Raw genomic sequence first — 21029 nt, 5'->3', positions numbered from 1 at the left:
TCTTAGAGAGTGTTATGTCTAAATTTATGTCTGAAATATTTTTTTTTTTAAGTGTCATCATCTGTCAAAGTACATTTTCACAATCATATAAATTTTATCTCGAAAATCATTCATAGCCTAACAAACGAAAATCTAACAATTCATTTCATTATAAAAGAACGATTAGAACATGTTATTCCAATAAAGACAATGAAACAAAGGCTGTCACAGAGACAGCGGGCTGAACTATTCTGAAGTTTAAGGATTGCAAAATTTTGGTGAAACATGCATTGATCACTGTAAAATTAGATTAAACACAAAACCTTAACCAGAATTTCTAAGTTGAATAATAAAGGGCAATCATTTGCATTAAATGCAAAATAGAGTTATATTACTTGTGTTATAAAGTAGGTTGAATAGTTTGGATCACATGTATAAAGTTTCAATGCAATACATGTCTTTGCTGAGATATTGACTTAAACATGGTTACAAGTCATGCAAAACCTAAACCAGAACCCCGCCTCATGGGGCATTTTTTGTAACGAAAGCCAATCAATGGTAAGGGTAGTTTCTCAGGAACATAAGAAATGCGTAAAATTAAGAAAGGGCAATAACTCTTTCAAATACGGTCAAATTGCAAAAGCCTGACAATATGCGCTGCATCACTTTATAGTCATCAACGTAAGTGGAGTTGCATAGAAACCAATTTTAAATGTAAAATAAGCAAAGGGCAATAACTCTTTCAAAAATGGTCAATTCAGGAAAGCCTGACAATACGCGCTGCGTCACTTTATGATCATCAATCTGTGAAAGTTTGGTAGAAATTGCATGAAAAACGTAAGAGGAGTTGCGAAGAAACCAATTTTAAATGTAAAATAAGCAAAGGGCAATAACTCTTTCAAAAATGGTCAAAGCAGGAAAGCCTGACAATATGCGCTGCTTCACTCTATGATCATCAATCTGTGAAAGTTTGGAAGAAATCGCATGAAAAAAGTAAGAGCAGTTGCGAAGAAACCAATTTTATATGTAAAATAAGCAAAGGGCAATAACTCTTTTAAAAATGGTCAAATCAGGAAAGCCTGACAATATGCCCTGCTTCACTAAGAGCAGTTGCGAAGAAACCAATTTAAAATGGTAAAATAAGCAAAGGGCAATAACTCTTTCAAAAATAGTCGAATCGGGAAAGCCTGACAATATGAGCTTTTTCACTTTTTGATTATCAATCTGTGAAAGTTTGGTAGAAATCGCATGAAAAACGTAAGAGGAGTTGCGAAGAAACCAATTTTATATGTAAAATAAGCAAAGGGCAATAACTCTTTCAAAAATGGTCAAATCAGGAAAGCCCGACAATATGCGCTGCTTCACTTTATGATCATCAATCTGTGAAAGTTTGGTAGAAATCGCATGAGAAATGTAAGAGGAGATGCAAAGAAATGAATGTGGGCCGGCCGGACGCACACACACACACACACACACACACACACACGGAATCGTGCCTACCATTACTATATCCCCTCGCCTTTTCAAGGCGGGGGATAATAATTTGCATTTTATGCAAGATCATAAGTATGTTCCATGGCCGAGATTGTGAGATAGGTTCATCCCAACCCGAGCGTTAGTTGCATTGCAGAAACAATGTTCACCAAGTTTCAGCAGAACACCCTCCACGAGGGTTGGGATGAACCCATCTAACACGAGCAGCTATGGTAGATGCTTTTTCTCCCAACTCAGACAACCAAAATAAAGAAAAACTGTATTTTTTGGCTGGAACACTTTTGTGCATAGTGAATATTGTTTGAGTATAAATTTGTGAGAATTTATGGTTGTCATGGATATGCACGCAGTGATTCAGATTATGTGAATAGTCAAATCATTCTTTAAAGGGGCTGTACTCCGTATGATGAAATAGCCAGAAAAAAGAGAAAATTGTCGAAAACTGACATTAACTTGGTATCGATGTGTACAATGCATTGAAACTTACTATCTGAAGTTTTTTCGTATTTTTCCATTAAAAAAAGATTTCTAGGTATGTCTATCTTGTATAATTCATTCCTTATGCATGATTGGCTAGTCGATGTTATAACGTGATATTACCACGTTAGGTATATAGCTTAAATATTCCATTTGATTTCAGTAAGCTTTCATTGCACAGTGGATACACCACTGGACTACAATTTTGGCGACACCGGTTCAAACCTGGGCTCCGACTCGACTTTTTTTTACATTTTTGTAATTTTTTTTACAATTATGATATCAAAGAGTAAATCATTTTATTACATAATTGTCCTGAGATTCGTTACAGAAAAAACCTTATTTTGGTGCCAATCTGGTGTACAGTCCCTTTAAATAGTACTGAAGAGTGCAGCATTATTTCTTGAACGGAGCAACTTATTGTGCCATTTAAAGCATGAAATAGTAAATTTAAATTTTAAATATTGCCACAAGACAAGGTTTCCATGATGCTACAGATGACGGTCTTCAACAAGGGAGGTAATTGTGTGATGACAATAAAAAAAGGAGTTCCATACAGGTACTTGTTTTATCTTTGCCCGTGGGAAGATAAGAATTTCCAGCATGGCTTGATTTTTGGATCTACCTATCTAAGGTGGGAGAATGTGTTATTTAATTAAATTGATTAATGAAGTAGGTTGGATAGAAAGGAAGACATTTTCTTAGTTTCAATACAATAAATGATGTATTTCCTGCAATATTAACCTAAACATGGTTCCATGCAAAACCTTGACCAGAATTTCTTAGTTGAATAATAAAGGGGCATTATTTGCATTCTATGCAAAATAGAGTTATCTGACTAGGTTATTGTTGTTTACTAGACCGAAGGACTGCCTTCTAGAATAAGGAATTCCAAGCACCACTGCCATTGGCTGGTTAATTCCTAAAGACTTTTTGATTGGTCAGAATTCCTAATTCCTAAAATCCAAACTGACTGTCGAGTATATAAGGCAGCACAATCTTGCAGTGAATCTATCTTATATTTTGATCACTCAACTATTAAACTTTCTTAAACAATAATATCTGAGAGATCCTAAAATGGCATCGCCATATATAATTCCAAAAGTGGTAGGCACTATAAACACAAACTGATTATAGTCTACAGTTACATTGGTATTTAAAAGCTGATATCATTTATTTACCAAGAAGATAAATAGCTGATCATGAATACGCAGACATAATAAGAATTTCGAGTCAACTAATAAAGGCCAATAATTTTCATTATAAATGTTTTAAACAGTATTATCTTACTTTATTAACAAGAGATGTTTGTCAAACATTTGCCCCCCCCACCCCCCCCCCCCCCCCCTGAGCGCCATGTTGTCAGGATTATTTGGACAATTGAATGGAATATGCATGGACCTCCAAGTTTTAGGGCCATGGGTGCAGGTAGTGTCAAGTTATCACACAGACAAACTTTTTGCATTCAAGGTCAATGTGACCTTGACCTTTAACCCGATGAACCCTTAAATTAAAAGAGGTCGTCTACAGGTCAGGCCCAACGCCCTAGTAAACATTGATGATCATAAGTCCAGGCTTTGTTGAGATATCACTGGGAGAAGCTTTTTTTAACTTTTTTTGTTAAAAGTCCCTGTGACCTTGACCTTTGACCCGATAAAACCCAAAATCAAGAGGGGTCCTCTATTGGTCAGACCCAACCTTCATGTCAAGTTTCATGGTCCAGTAATTGCCGAGTTTGCCATCAAGGTCACTGTGACCTTGACCTTTATTCTGATGACCCCCAAAATAAAAAGGGGTAATCAACTGGTCTGGCCCAACCTACAAGTCAAGTTTGAGGGCCATGGGTGCAGACATTGTCTAGTTATCACTCAGACAACCTTTTATCATTCAAGGTCACTGTGACCTTGACCTTTGACCCCTAAAATCAATAGGGGTCATCTATTGGTCAGGCCCTATCTTCATGTTAAGTTTGATGACCATAGGTCTAGGCATTGTCGATTTTTCACTCAGACAAGTTTTAAAATCCTTTAACCATTTAAGGTCACTGTGACCATGACCTTTGACCCGATGACCCCTAAAATCAATAGGGGTCATCTACAGGTCAGGCCCTATCTTCATGTCAAGTTTGATGACCATACGTCAAGGAATTATTCAGTTATCACTCGGACAAACCTTAGTCTACCGACCGACCGACCGACCTACCGACCGACCGACATGTGCAAAGCAATATACCCCTCTTCTTCAAAGGGGGGCATAATTAAGAAGGTTGGATAGTGGTGAACACATATCTTAACATATCTTAAGTTTCAATGCAATACATGATGTATTTGCTGAGATAATCGACAAGGTGAGTGAGCACTAATCTTTAAAAAGTTGAGCTAAAAAAAGTTTTTCATTTCTTATTTATTTTGATATGGGACTATTGGCATTGACGAGAGTATTCCAGATTTTTCACTGAACAACATGCCAATTTCTTAATTTCAAAATGCATTTATCATTGATTTTTTGAAACAGGAGCATTATTTTCTTTATGTGAAATTTCATTTGACAATATTCTGTATTTCTCAAGTTGTATATATATGCAAAAAAGCATGGAGGCTGAAACTGCCCAGTACATGAATCAGACAACGCGAAAAAAAAATTTTCTTCACAGGACATTGCGACAGGTAAACACTGAAAAGTTACCTGTCGCACCAAATTTTTACCTGTCGCAATGTTACAAACAGTATTCAGTTACATCAGCCTAAACCTTGATTTTAAGCCTCTTATTTAAATAAGTTTTGTAATTACCCACTATAACAGGTTTATATCTTCTTGGTTAGATGTGTTCTACTATTATAAATTACACTTGAAAAAGAAGCTAAACATCGGGTAAAAAAAATAAATATTTCGGATCTAAGTCATTATTTTTTTCCTCCCTTTACTCCCAAAAAAACTCATATCCGGTTCGTCTACCCATGGAGCAGCCAGATCTTACTCTTTTAATTCAGCTTTAAATTTAAGATATAGTACGGTTAAAAAATACTACAAGTCAAATTCAGACACAACATTTATATTAAATGCAAAAACGAAAATAGACTTCTTGTTATTGGTAATGTTAAACAGAGCGGAAAGAGTGTCAGCTCGGAATATTCATCATCATATTTAAATTAACATGATTGCCGGGAACCACTTTGCCGAAAAAAAAAATACATACGGAATTTTGTAAGGTCCGAACATTTCCGTAAAATTTCGAACTGAAATCGGAACCTTACGTGTTTTTTCGGCTTTTACAGAAACATGTGCAAAACTGGGTTTACAAATAGTGATACACAGATTAACACGCTGAATTATCATGATATAATAGTTAAAAATAACTCTGAACATTTATTTAGAAACTGAAAGTAAATTTTCCGAAAATTAAACGGTGCTGACTGTAATTTTTCACCGGACATTGTGACCGACCAAAACAAAAGTTCCGTCGGTCAAAATGGAAATATACCAGACATGTCCGACTGTCCGACGGACATTCGCATTGTCTGCATGAATGTATGATTAATAATATTGCTATCTTAATTTACACTAAGCTGCCAATTATTTTTTATGTAGGTTTTCAAAAACACTTGATTCTATTTATAAATATCTTAAGGACTCTTTGATGTCAGTGTGACCCCCATGCGCTACATTTTGACCTTTTAGCAGGGGAGAACAATGGCGGTTTTTTTTTTTGAAAACAACTCAATAAAATAAGTTTTCTAAGGCAAGCATCCGTATTGATCTTCATCATCAAATTATTAATCACCATAAAAAATCATGTGTTTTAACAAGTGTTTTTTTAACAGCGTTCAGGTTCATCCACCAATCAGTATATCTGAAATAAGTTAGCTTACCTTTGACTTGTTGTTGATTTGATGTTGTTTAGAGTTTCAGTAGCCTTGATGTAGTGTCACATAACATTGGTGTAATTGCTCTTCTAAATGATATCATTCTGTCATTTGTGAAACATTCTTCTCACTGAAACAGTGTATAAACATGTGTCATTCTTTGTGAAACAACTGTGACATATCATACCAATGTTGACCACAATTCAATTAGAAGCTATACAAACAAGAGATGTTAGTGAAACATTTATGCCCCCTTGGGAGCCAAATTGTTAGTAGGATTTGGACACTTAAATAAAATATGGACAATCAGAAAACCTTTTTTCAGCTTACAGTCACACTGACCTTGACCTTTGACCCACTGACCTCAAAATCAATAGGGTTCATCTGCTGGTCATGACCAATAAGCCTACCTAGTATGAGGTCCCTGGGTCAAAGCGTTCTCAAGTTATTGATCGGAAACCGTTTTTCATGTTAAGGTCACACTGACCTTGACCTTTGACCCACTGACCTCAAAATCAATAGGGTTCATCTGCTGGTCATGACCAATACACCTACCAAGTATGAGGTTCCTGGGTCAAAGCGTTCTCAAGTTATTGATCGGAAACCGTTTTTCATGTAAAGGTCACACTGACCTTGACCTTTGACCCACTGACCTCAAAATCAATAGGGTTCATCTGCTGGTCATGACCAATACACCTACCAAGTATGAGGTTCCTGGGTCAAAGCGTTCTCAAGTTATTGATCGGAAACCGTTTTTCATGTAAAGGTCACACTGACCTTGACCTTTGACCCACTGACCTCAAAATCAATAGGGTTCATCTGCTGGTGATGACCAATACACATACCAAGTATGAGGTCCCTCGGTCAAAGCGTTCTCAAGTTATTGATCGGAAACCATTTGGTATTCCGACCGACCGACAGACAGACAGACCGACCGACCGACCGACCGACCGACCGACATGTGCAAAACAATATACCCCACTTTTTTACAAACAAGAGATGTTAGTGAAACATTTATGCCCCCTTGGGAGCCAAATTGTTAGTAGGATTTGGACACTTAAATAAAATATGGACAATCAGAAAACCTTTTTTCAGCTTACAGTCACACTGACCTTGACCTTTGACCCACTGACCTCAAAATCAATAGGGTTCATCTGCTGGTCATGACCAATAAGCCTACCTAGTATGAGGTCCCTGGGTCAAAGCGTTCTCAAGTTATTGATCGGAAACCGTTTTTCATGTTAAGGTCACACTGACCTTGACCTTTGACCCACTGACCTCAAAATCAATAGGGTTCATCTGCTGGTCATGACCAATACACCTACCAAGTATGAGGTTCCTGGGTCAAAGCGTTCTCAAGTTATTGATCGGAAACCGTTTTTCATGTAAAGGTCACACTGACCTTGACCTTTGACCCACTGACCTCAAAATCAATAGGGTTCATCTGCTGGTCATGACCAATACACCTACCAAGTATGAGGTTCCTGGGTCAAAGCGTTCTCAAGTTATTGATCGGAAACCGTTTTTCATGTAAAGGTCACACTGACCTTGACCTTTGACCCACTGACCTCAAAATCAATAGGGTTCATCTGCTGGTGATGACCAATACACATACCAAGTATGAGGTCCCTCGGTCAAAGCGTTCTCAAGTTATTGATCGGAAACCATTTGGTATTCCGACCGACCGACAGACAGACAGACCGACCGACCGACCGACCGACCGACCGACATGTGCAAAACAATATACCCCACTTTTTTCAAAAGGGGGCATAATTACAATACATGTGCATGTGGTTTCCATGTTTAAAGATGACTTCAAAGGTGATATATCCAAGACATGTATACATAGTGTTTTTGCATAAATATTTTTCCCCTTAGTTTGTTGAGATCCCTAAAACAAAGGAAAACTCCAGCTTGATGATTCACTTCCCCATAGACAGCTACTGTACAGTTTGAAATGCATCACTTTGAGTCATAGAAGCAGAGCAAAAATCAATGCAGTTACAGCATCTCCAGGTTCCCCAGCATTCTGGCTAACATTCCTTTATTTGCCCAGATCATTCCATTCATTATTCATTCTGTGAATAATTAAAAGTCTACCTAAACATGTATGTCTGAACCTCATTCTTCACAATGCCTGTATGTTTACATGATCACTGACTGATGACATTCCTTAGATGTATAACATCTTTTGAGGGCACTACTGTAATGAATTAAACAACCATATGATACCTTACAACATTATCCTTTCATACATTAACCTGTCAGGAGTATATTATATCACATCTATTTGGTTAAAGTAAGTGAGATTATGATCATGGAGTTAGCAAACAATGTTGACCCTTCAGTTGACATTATAGAGTAACTGACAGTAACTGAGAGTCACCCAGAGTGGGTGACAGCTACAAATGACCACTTAGGCTGGGTTCCCCTGTCCATCTGCACCATTCTTTTCTGTATCATTAATTATAGAAGACAGTAATTACAGTAAAAAGTAATGTATATACATTCAGAGTTTTGTTGCCAGTTAATTATGTAAAATTTTCATTCGGTACCAGGAATATGTCAATGGCAATAATAATTGCTAGAGATTCCATTCAACAATAAACTGAGATCCAAGTGAATACAAATGTTTGATGTAGCATAAATAATACATTTAATAATTATCTAGATGGAGCATATATAAAATAGATGATCTAAATGCCATTGCAGTATGTAAGAATACAAACTTTTAAGTAAATCCTGCATCGCTTTCAATCTTTATCAAGATTAGACAAAATAATGCCATATACAGAGAAAAACACACCTTTAAACATTGTCATATGGTTAAATATAGAAATTGTTCATGTACATGTATATCAATTAAACACTCATATCTCTGCATATTACTCATACAGGATAAATATACACATCATACCGGACAATATTTTGGAGTTTAATTCCTGTAATAAGATCCAGACACAAGAAAACAATTAGAAGTTGAGAGAGAAATAATCCAAGCTCCATAGTTGAAACCATGCCAACACTGAAGAGCAACTGTCAGTCATTACATGAGAACATTTACATGAAAACATACATTTACAGGTTTAGGGTCTGAGATACTGAGGGTACTGAGGGTATGAAGATTATTACATCAATACTAGTGATCAATGATCAGGGAGACTCCAAACTTGGTCCTATTAGTATTTTGCATTTTTCCCTTTATTATGAAATACAGAACAAAACATGATTTAAATCAATTTTCTCCTTAGTGTACATTGCATCTTGATCTCTGTACACAACTAGTATATAAGACTTTATTTAATGCTGTTTTGAAAAATCCCTATCATGAAACTGTCATCAGCATAAGTAGTATATATGCGTTTACTGATACCTTTTACACACTACTGTTTATTTTACACACTACTGTTTATTTTACACACTACTGTTTATTTAAAATTTTTACATTATTAACATACTGTTTAATAGCATAATTATATTCTCAGGTACAAACTATATCCCCTAAAGAAATTATTTTGAAAGTATTCTATTGATGATTTGTTTTAATAGTCAAGAAAATGCCAAAAAAAACTCATTCGATTTATTTCCGGGAAATGTCTAAAATCTAAGTGCACTTCTTTTACATTTTGATCAATTTGTGGATTTTTTTTAGTAAGTTCCTCAATAAATTATTTGAGTTGAGTGAACATTATTGAGTTAATCATTTGACCATTTCATATTTTTTATTTACAATGGTGATATACCCTGATATAGGTCCTGGGGTTTGGTACAGAATCCCGGTTTACTTCCTACCTACCCTATTGCTGTGAAGTGGAAACTAAGATTTGTTAGTTTTGGCCTTACGATAAGACCCTTTTAGAGAAACCTGTATCAGGTCTTGTTTGGTGTATAAATATGCATCCATCAACACAGAGTAGAATACACATTTATACACTGAACTCAACGTGATACAGGGTGTCAGAAACGCATCACATCATCAGGGTTTCCGCCAGCCCTTTATGGCTTGTCGGGCCCGACGTGCCTTCCGCTGGCAAGGCCAATTACCGAGACGCGTTAATTATGCCGACATGCTTTAATCCGCGTAGCGACAATCCTTATCAAAACAATCATCAGTTTTGACAATACACGATTTTGTTGCGATTGCAACGGTTGCAACGGTTGACTGACAGCCAGAAGGCGTGTCGGGATTATTACATTTGTATCAGCCATTCAGGATCGACGACAGCATGAAGGCGTGTCGGTGAGGTTCAACAGTGCCAATTAACCAAACTCCTCCTATTCTTTATCAGAATGGGAATGTGTGAAAAACACCACTGTCGTAATTGCGACCTTCATCCCTATAATCATCTATGAACGCAGAGTAAACAATAAGTGTTAATTGATTTCGGTAACATAAATCATGTGTCGTTTTATTTTGTTTCTTAATCCCGAGTCCGTTTGTTAACCAATCATTAAATTGAGAACCGTGTTAAGATATCTGTGTTATTAACAAGGGTTATGCTATGTCGTTGTAATTAATTGAGTCTTTAGTTTAAAAGTGTAAAGTTATATTTTGTGTTGCTTATTATTAACCTTTGATTATTTTATCGTTCTTTTAATTTATTTAGAAAAAGATAAATAAATCTGAAAATACACATTACATTCCCTTTAAGTTATTATTTAGCCAACCCGGCTTTAAAAATATTAGCTGTTGCAGCTTTAAATACGAATACACGAGCAGTCGCTTTGCTCCGGGCTCTTTTGTGTTCCAGCATGCAGCGTGCTTTACACGTTTTGCTGTGACGTCAATATAAATAATACCCGCACTAAACGAAACATGAGTCGATCAATATCGTCGATATTGTATTGTCGGAAAACTTGAGAAATACCAATAATCAAGGAAGAGAAACCATTAAACCTTTTCACAAATATGTTTAATGTTAATCGGACTTGAGTTGTTAATTCTAAATCATGGGAACATAACTGTAAACTTGTTTAAAATGCAGGAAATTGCACCATTTTGGATACGAAAATAAAAAAAATCGACGTACGGAGGGGACACCCCTCCCAAACCCTCCCCTTCCGACATGCCTTATGAAATTCCTGGCGGAAACCCTGACATCATAACATCCCTTATTTCTATACATTGTATATCAAACTGTATTATACCTTACATAAATGTGTCCCTTCTTTGTGTATATAAAGTTGATTGGTCCATATATCAATGTATTTTAATAAAAATTATTATGACGTCAGCGGTCCATATCCTGTTTTTGGCCGGTCTGGACCTCCCCAAAAATATAATATGGACCGCTGACATCATATAATATGGACCACTGACGTCCTAAAACTGGTGATTGCTGCTTGCAATATTCACAACGGCATTTTTTCCAAAGTAAATATTAGTAGTCTGTAGATTTGTTTAATAAAACACATCAAAGGCGCTTTAAAATTATTAAATGTTAAAAAAGTGTTAGGTATAATAAAAGAAATATAGCACACCACTTCGGGCCATATGGCATTATAAGGACCAGCCAGTCAGCCCCCAAAGGTTAATGGACCTCCGCTAACATATACTAATACACCTATTATGTCATATGACCCTCAGTGGTGTGTAATATTTCTTAAATACATGTTTAAACATTGAACTCGACATGATACGGTGTGTCAGAAATGTGTCATATCATAATTAATATCCCTTATATATATATCAAACTATACATGTGTATGCTTTTTAATATGACATAAAACTCAGCAACTCATTTTGTTTCCTACCTGTTGACAGCAGGATACAGTTGAAAAAACAGTATTAATTGTGTGCACAAAACTATGCCTTTTTCATGTGACCAATAGTTATGAAAAATGCAAGTCAATAGAGTCATTCAAACAGAATTGAAAAGAATCACTAAGCCCTAACAGGATCTGCTAGTCAACTAGAACTCCGCAAATTGGACATTTCACCTGTCCAGAGTGCCCAACATTGTCATACCAAATTTAGCAGTTGGAGTTATAAGTGAAAAGCCAACTTGCCCTAAAACAATAACCAGACGCCGAAGCTGGGGCGACTTTAATATCTTTCTTATTCTTTGAATAGTTGAGCTAAAAATTAAAGCCAATTTTTGATTCCATTGGATAAGAATTGAACTGCTAAATTTAGGGAGTGGAAAGAGTAAATATGTCAATGAATGAGACCCCTCCCCCCAACTAATTTCAAAAGTTGACCATTTTCATAAAAATTATATTTCTTTGATAAATCTATTTCTTTGATTATGTGGAATAGAATTTCGCATACCAATTCTTTTTTAGGGAATAAAACAATTATACAAAAATTATTGATTAATGTCAATAACAAAGAGTTTAAGGGTCATCTGTTTTTGCCTTAGTGGAGTTCATTTGATAATATTCAGGAATGTAAAAAAAATACAGGTTGAATCAGGACTCTTAAATATTTCTTATTTATCTGGAGCCGACTAGCTGATAAGGAAAGCTGTCAGTACAAATGATAGCTTTATTTTGTTTTATGTTCAATTGATATTCCCTATAACAAAAACAAAAACTTTCAAATGTTGACAAATTATGTAGCCATTATAAAATTTGTTTATAAAACCCAGCTGGGTATATGTCCCCAGCTGTGCAGTTGAAAAGGTCCCTGATTACAGACGCAGATGTACTAACTTTGATGACTACTGTCTTAACCTCTATTTTTCATCAGGTCTATTGAACTTATTTAATTTCAAACCGTCTATATTTTACATTTGATAAAGATAAAAAATATGGCAAAAAACCAACAATACCTCAAAATGGACTGTTTTCTCTAAGGGCAGATTACTCCAAATAGGAAGTGGATACGGATTTTATTCAATGTTACATGTGTCATTTTTTGCTAACATAATGACACTTTTAAATCAAAGCATGGTCATTCAAACTCAGGAGATGGGCTGCTATCAATTATTAGACATTTTAACTTAAACATTTTTGTTTGATTTTAGTCACTTTTTCTTTCATGAGCATGAAGGTGTACAAATGCATAATAAAATTATATACTTTTCATGGAGGGGAATGGGGCAAAAAAATTCAGCCCAAACAAACAGCCCTGAAAATACACATTTAATATGCTGGGTCTTCTTGGTTTACTTCAGTTTATTTTCACATTCCAGTAGGGAAAACGAGGGTCCAGCCCCCTCTCCTCCTTCATATATATATATATACTCAGAGCCCCTCTCCTCCCTCATATATATATACTCAGACCCCCCTCTCACAAGTGATATCAAACTGGATATCAATTAAAGCATATTCATTCTGGTTGCATAATCGTTTTGCTTCAGCTTTTTTGTCCATTTTAGGGAAAAGACCCTTGACTTTTTAAGAAAATTTTAGTTGCGATCAATGCCCAAATTGGGAAATTTTAAATTTAAAAGAAAAGTTTTTCCGTTCATCTGCAAATGGGGAAATTATTAAATATTAGTTTCTTAAAAGACCTGAAACGGCTGAAAATTGGGGTGTAAATATCTATTGCAATAAATCATGACAGTAATATTTCATACTGATCTCTGAATGTGATGAAAATAAGCCATTTTGACTTTGATAGGATTAGCAGTTTGTGTGTCTTTTAAAGCAGTTATGGGATGATACGTACATATGTAGTACTGGTCATGTTTTGTCTTCGATGTTTTCAGTTAATTTACGTTAGAGAAAAGAAGTGTGATAAAGATACATTAATGTTATATCTTATTGAATAAAATGTACAGATAAAAAAGTAATTAAATAACACTGTTTAAGTTATTAATCTATCCAAATATGATGCAAAATGCTAATTTCTGTAATTATCAAGGTATATGAAAACAACATGTGTCAAAAAAAGATATTAGAATCAGGCCTAACCCTTTCTGGTACAGACCTTTTTGGAAGTGGGCCTTTTTGACCAGCATTCACTACAGGCATTGGATTCATTGTAAGTGTCATAAACGTAAAATTATATCAAATAATCATTTCGGGTTTGTATAATGACACCAAACAACACAGATGAGAATATAGAATGCTCAGAGTGCTGACACATAATTAACTTCCAGACAAAGGAGTATGATACCTCAATCTTGTTGAAATATGCATTGATCTGTAAAGACAAATGCAAATTTGTCTTTACACTTTGGATTATGTTATTACCTCTATCAATAGGTTAAGTTGGTACCAATGCCAATGATGGTCTGTCAATCGTAACATTAAGTGAAAATTATTGGCGATGTAATTGTTTTTAACCACAATGTCAAAAAATAACAAACACAAGCAATTAATTAATAGCCTGAATTAAGACATAAGTTCAAACAACACTTATTCAATTATCTTTAAGAAAGAATTTAAAAAATGTATAAACTTAAACTTGTCAGTAGTTTATTGCTATTTAGGAATACATTTCAGCATTTTTTATTTACAGAGAATGCAATCAAATCTTCATAAGCAGTTTATAATCAATAATTGGGCTGAACTATATAATATCCACATTACTATTAGTATATTTATCAAAACTCATGGAAGTTCAATCAAATCAGATATACCATTTTTACAACTCTTATAACATGAATGTATGTATTTCTTTAGACCTTGCAGTCAACAGTGCTCCAGCCAGGATTTGAAAAGGGCAGGGTGGAGTTTTGAAAAGGGCAAGCTACATGAGTGGTGTAGAGGCCATTGGGGGTGGTGGTGGGAGGGGTCAATCCCTGTCACAAGGTTGTTTTTGTTGTTGTTTTTTTAGGGGGGGGGGGGTCTGCCTCTAGAATTTGTTTTGTTTACATACTCAATTTAAATCATTTTTCATGATTTTCAGACTTATACAAAATGGTGTTGTTTTTTTTCTCTAAAATTAGAAGGGTGTGTTTTAATATCAAACTTACAAGAGATGTTTGTCAAACATTATGCCCCCCCTGAGCGCCATGTTGTCAGGATTATATGGACAATTGAATGAAATATGCATGGACCGAAATGACAGCTGATTTGTTGCCGTTAAGGCAGTTTTAAGATTATGACCATTAAAGTGTGAGGACAGAGTGTGTTATGACCATGACCTTTGACTCTATTAACTCAAAATCCAGAGTCATCAGCTGGTCACCAGAAACCTAAATGTCAAGATTGAGGGCCATGGGTGCAGGCATTGTCAAGTTATCACTCAGACAACCTTTTATCATTCAAGGTCACTGTGACCTTGACGTTTGGCCCAATGACCGTAAAATCAATAGGGACCATCTTCTGGCCAGGCCCAACCTCCAAGTCAAGTTTGAGGGCCATGGGTGCAGGCATTGTCGAGTTATCACTCTGACAACCTTTTACCATTCCAGGTCACTGTGACCTTGACCTTTGGCCCAATGACCCCTAAAATCAATAGGGACCATCTTCTGGCCAGGCCCAACCTCCAAGTCAAGTTTGAGGGACATGGGTGCAAGCATTGTCGAGTTATCACTCTGACAACCTTTTACCATTCCAGGTCACTGTGACCTTGACCTTTGGCCAGATGACCCCCAAAAACCATAGGGGTTATCTCCTGGTCAGGCCAATTCTCCAAGTCAAGTTTGAGGCCCATGGGTGCAGGCATTGTCGAGTTATCACTCTGACAACCTTTTGCCATTCAAGGTACATGTGACCTTGGCCTTTGGTCCAATGACCCCAAAAAACAATAGGGGTCATCTACTGGTCAGGCCCAACCTCCAAGTCAAGTTTGAGGGCCATGGGTGCAGGCATTGTCAAGTTATCACTTGGACAACCTTTTACCATTCAAGTTCACTGTGACCTTGACCTTTGGCCTGATGACCCCCCAAAACATAAGGGGTCATGTACTGGACAGGCCCAATCTCCAAGTCAAGTTTGAGGGCCATGGGTGCAGGCATTGTCAAGTTATCACATGGAAAACCTCTAACCATTCAAGGTGACTGTGACCTTGACCTTTGGCCAGATGACCCCAAAAAACAATAGGGGTCATGTACTGGACAGGCCCAATCTCCAAGTCAAGTTTGCGGGCCATGGGTGCAGGCATTGTCAAGTTATCACACGGAAAACCTCTAACCATTCAAGGTGACTGTGACCTTGACCTTTGGCCAGATGACCCCAAAAAACAATAGGGGTCATGTACTTGTCAGGCCCAATCTCCAAGTCAAGTTTGGGGGCCATGGGTGCAGGCATTGTCAAGTTATCACACGGAAAACCTCTAACCATTCAAGGTGACTGTGACCTTGACCTTTTGCCAGATGACCCCCAAAAACAATAGGGGTCATGTACTTGTCAGGCCCAATCTCCAAGTCAAGTTTGGGGGCCATGGGTGCAGGCATTGTCAAGTTATCACACGGAAAACCTCTAACCATTCAAGGTGACTGTGACCTTGACCTTTGGCCAGATGACCCCCAAAAACAATAATGTCTTCTAATGGTCAGGCCCAACCTCCAATTCAATTATGAGGGCCATGGGTGCAGGCATTGTCGAGTTATCACTCGGACAACCTTTTACCATTCAAGGTCACTGTGACCTTGACCTTTGGCCCGATGACCCCCAAAAACAATAGGGGTCAGCTACTGGTCAGGCCCAACCTCCAATTCAATTATGCGGGCCATGGGTGCAGGCATTGTTGAGTTATCACTCGGACAACCTTTTACCATTCAAGGTCACTGTGAACTTGACCTTTGACCCGATGAGCCCCAAAAACAATAGGGGTCAGCTACTGGTCAGGCCCAACCTCCAAGTCAAGTTTGAGGGCCATGGGTGCAGGCATTGTCACGTTATCACTCGGACAAACTTTTATCATTCAAGGTCACTGTGACCTTGACCTTCGGCCTGATGACCCCCAAAAACAATAGGGGTCATCTACTGCTCAGGCCCAATTTCCATGTCAAGTTTGAGGGCCATGGGTGCAGGCATTGTCGAGTTATCACTCGGACAAGCTTTAAAATTATTTTAACATTAAAGGTCACTGTGACCTTGACCTTTGACCTGATGACCCCCAAAATCAATAGGGGTCATCTACTGGTCAGGCCCAACCTTCATGTGAAGTTTGATGACCATACGTCCAGGAATTGTTGAGTTATCACTCGGACAAGCTTTGGTCTACCGACGGACGGACCGACCGACATACCGACATGCCTGTGCAAAGCAATATACCCCTCTTCTTCGAAGGGGGGCATAAAAATTTGTCTTTTTGTCTGTGGTAGTATGATTGTACTTGTTTGGCATCTTCTTTAGTGCAATGTCACATATTTCTCCTAAAAATTATGTTAAATGAAGAAAAAAACAAACACAGTTAAACATTTGAAGCAATCAAATAAATAAAAACCAAAAAAAAGATATATGTTGGGGATGAATCTTAGTTTGGTACGATTGCGATTGGGTACGAATGTTACATTCAGTCTGGCTGTTATTTAATTGTCTTTGGTAAAATAACATTTAATATGCTGATGTTTTAGAATAAAATGACAATAAAAATCACTTCCCTGGTTTAAAAAATCACTTATAAAACAGAGCATTGATAAAATAACTTCGAAAAATGTTCTGACAAAATGGCGGTTTCGGCGAATTTTGACAAGATCGTGGACATGGTAAATAAATGCTACATAAACATCAACATATTTTTGTGGGTAACAAAGAAATTTTCATCATGAATATTTTAGAAATTAACTTTCAAAACTTTTACTGAAAAGGTGATGTATTTGATTGTGTCAGGGCGACCTTTCTTATGTTTACAAATCGGCAGTAACCGTCTGCTTCAAATCAACAATTTTTAATTAAAATGGCGAGTATCATCAGTACAATACAATTAACAATTATTTTTAAAGATTTGTGCTTGACAACTCTTTTCACCATCCCTTCACATTTTCTATCGCATTTTATGAACTTTCATGATTGAATGAACGAGTTCTCAATGTATATTCTGATGGGCTGACGTTAAATAGCCCTGCCTCCTGCCGATGTTCCCGTATTTGGCTCTTCCTAATTATTGGATTAGAAGATGACCAATTATGAATACACAGGTCGTCTGCTCACTACACAAATACACACTTAGCTGTCATATGACTTGGACAAGGCACATGGGAAGATGAAAGGGCAGTACAGCATATTTTAAGCAGACAATGGGGGCATGGTGACGCCTAGCGGGATCAGTATTATTATAAGTATTACGTAATTTGTCTAAATTATGACATCGGATTAAGGGCTGCTGCTCTTTCATAATGATTTCAATAGTAAAAAGGGCACTAACGGAATAATTGGCCCTAATAGAGTATTTGTGAAAAGGGCACTACTCAAAAAAAGGGCAGGGCGGTAAGAAAAGGGGCACGGGCGCTGCGCCATTGAAAAACGGGCTAGCTGGAGCACTGGTCAAGGATAACCTGTGAAAGTGCAAGCACTTATTTCTAACAGGGTCCTTTGTTTTTTGCCGAAGGAACAGCATGCTGAACAGAAAGTGGTGGGATACAAGGAAGTTCGGGTGCGATACCCTAGCTTTTTTTCGAAGAGACCCTTTGGTTCTTTTACGTCCTTGGTGTAAAGCACCGATACACGGGGTACAACTTTCTTGGGTTAAACCAGTACCGAGTACACCACTTTTCCAAGCAATACCCTTTAAATGTTGAGCGCCAGGCAAGGTAGCCACTTGTACCATTTTTTAGCGTCTTTTGGTATGACGAGGCCAGAGATCGAACCCACGACCTCCCGCCCCTTAGGCGGATACTTAACCACAATGCCACAGAGACGGTTATGAATCTTCATGTAAATATAGTACAGTTACGGATAACAAATTATTAAACAACATATATAAAGTATAATATAGTGTATCTGTTGCCATCTTCCCGAATCAAAATTAATCTTAACTTTTCTTGCTGACTCAAAATAAATCTTTTCTTTTCTTAAAGTCCAATACATGTAAATCTGACTACTGGGCAGTTGCCTAATTCCGGATCAACTTTGAAGTTTTCTTAAAATATTGTCATAATAACTGAATATAAGTGCATGAAATTTTAATAGAGAAATGTTGGGTACTATATCAACCAAAATGGAAAAAGAATAAAAGAAAAAACAATTAATTATAATATAATATTCAGTACGAAATAAGGGCATAAACGACGTCCAAAAACCTGCATTCAGTGCCTAAATATTCTGATTTTTTCGAAGAACAAAGTTAACATTATTAAGTCAATACAAATATTTAAATGCTACTTAAATGAACATCATGTATTAAATGTTTAACCGGTATATAAATTTTATACTTCTCTGAAGTATTTGTATGTGTATTTTCGGCGTATCCAAAATACTAATTTGTCCGAATTTGCATAATTTTGAAAGAACGAATCTGCTTCATTTTTGCTTCATTTTCATATAAAATGCTGCACAACACAAACAATGACATCGTCAATTTATTTACTTTTTATGTAATTGGCATTGTATTTCGTGATTGACGATAAGTCATAAACATGGTATAGTAGGTCTAGTGTTTAAAGATAACCCTGTCGAACCTCAAAATATAAACGCTAGTGCTGTGTGACATCATCCCCCACGTGACTTAATATTGACATTTAGGAAAGCGAAAGGTTAGAGGTATTTATTTTTTGGGTTATACTCGAATAGCTGCACTTTTGTGTTGTTTGTGTTGTTTCTGTTGCTATGGAGGTCAGTTGCGTAGACTGTGATCATTCTTTATTGATCACGGTTGCCGAAATGCTTTTTAAATGATTTCCGAATATTTAGGCAAATCCGGAATTAGGCAACTGCCCAGTATCGACTATTATACAACAACATATCGTGATTTAAGAACTTTTTGTTCATGCATACCAGCTTTACATCGCACTAGTATGATTTCCACGTAAGTGTTATAAAAGCTAACACATGTTGCTGTGTATTGTACACAAATTATTAAATTCTCATTTCAACATTTGCAAACGTCTAAAAATCGGTTGTATGTAACCTTTCTTCTTATTTTTTAAGACAAAGTTAAGCTCAGCTTTAGTTGATGTCAATGTAATAAATAATGGGAATCAACAAAACCTGTTTTAATCCATCAATGTGTATGTCACTGCAGATAGTTCCATGCAAAATGTTTCTTCAGATGGAAATTATTATTACGATTTGACAGGATTCATCATCGACTTAGATGCGCATGCGCTACAAGAGATAACAATAAATTCCGAAATGCTCCACTTTTAATGAATCTACAGATGGAGCGAAAAGTAAAACCGATGAACGATAAATAGATAATCGAATATTTTAATGACTGTACTAAATCTTTCATAAATCTTTCATATTTGCTTTGTTATTTCAGTTTGTTTCAAATAGTCTTCATTCAGTCATTCATTCAACACATATATTTAATTTAAACAGTATTAATTGAGAGAAAATTATAATTATATTAAATTGAATAAAAACTGGAGTAGGATATTGTTATTGGTCCCAGATAAAAATGAAATAAAATTTAACCTATCGATCATTTTTGTCGGGATTCGGTTCTTCTTAAAGGCCTTTTTTAAGGAATGTTTGGCTTAAACTAGGCCTTTAAGAACCCTGAAGACCTGCTAGCAAAAACTGTCGACAAAAATGATTTGCTTTGTTCTATATGTATATTGACAGTTTTCATTTCAATTTTGACAATATCAACCACATTTCCACAAGTTGTTTATGATAGTTTTAACTATTGAATAACATGTTTAATTACACCAAAATAGCAATTGCTTGGCCATTAAATAGTAACAATATGAAGAAAAAACGGGCGGAAAAAAACAGTTAACTACTTTTATTCAAGAAGTATGCTCATATAGGCATCAGTTTAAGAATAACTCCCAAAAAGTCAATACCAAAGATACATGATAATAACAACATGACAAGTTCAGCATGCAATCGTATATTGTGAATTCATTCAATTCGCGGAAATAAGATTTTGATAAAAATCTGAAAGTAGGGTACGTTGGTTTTGGCGAAAATATTTTTTTTGACAATAATGTATTGAGTTTTGACTAAAATAAAGTTATTTTCGCGAAAATCAGATTTTGATAAAACTCTCAAAGTAGGGTTAGTTTTGGTGAAAATAACCTTTTTGACAAACATATGGTTAGTTTTTGGATAAAATAAATAGTAATAAATAATAATTTTCGCGAAAATAAGATTTAAAAAAAAAATGAGAAAATACCTTCTTCTGTTGTCGTAAATGACAATTTTTAATCAAAAATATTAAAACAACACATACACATATTCTGTTCTGTATTTATACGATATAAATAA

The 21029-nt window shown here is 36.2% G+C and overlaps 1 protein-coding gene across 14 annotated transcripts in view; it reads right to left on the bottom strand.

Annotated features, from left to right (window-relative positions):
- LOC128232212 (CAP-Gly domain-containing linker protein 1-like) overlaps positions 1–19923 on the bottom strand; it is a 52025-nt gene extending 32102 nt beyond the window's left edge. For 12 of the 14 annotated variants that reach the window (XM_052945634.1, XM_052945630.1, XM_052945633.1 and 9 more), the window contains exons 1-2: positions 19803–19923; positions 5820–5943 (exon numbers count right to left, since the gene is read on the bottom strand). The gene's annotated coding sequence lies outside the window, so the exon portion shown is untranslated. Of the gene's footprint in view, positions 1–5819; positions 5944–8542; positions 8609–8730; positions 8816–19802 lie in introns of those variants that run through there. The other 2 variants (XM_052945632.1, XM_052945631.1) reach the window with 2 other exon arrangements.
- Between the last annotated feature and the right edge of the window lie 1106 nt (positions 19924–21029).

The sequence above is a fragment of the Mya arenaria genome, chromosome 4 (genome assembly GCF_026914265.1).
Source record: "Mya arenaria isolate MELC-2E11 chromosome 4, ASM2691426v1".
NCBI lineage: Eukaryota > Metazoa > Mollusca > Bivalvia > Myida > Myidae > Mya > Mya arenaria.
This window is presented reverse-complemented; position numbering and strand designations above follow the sequence as displayed.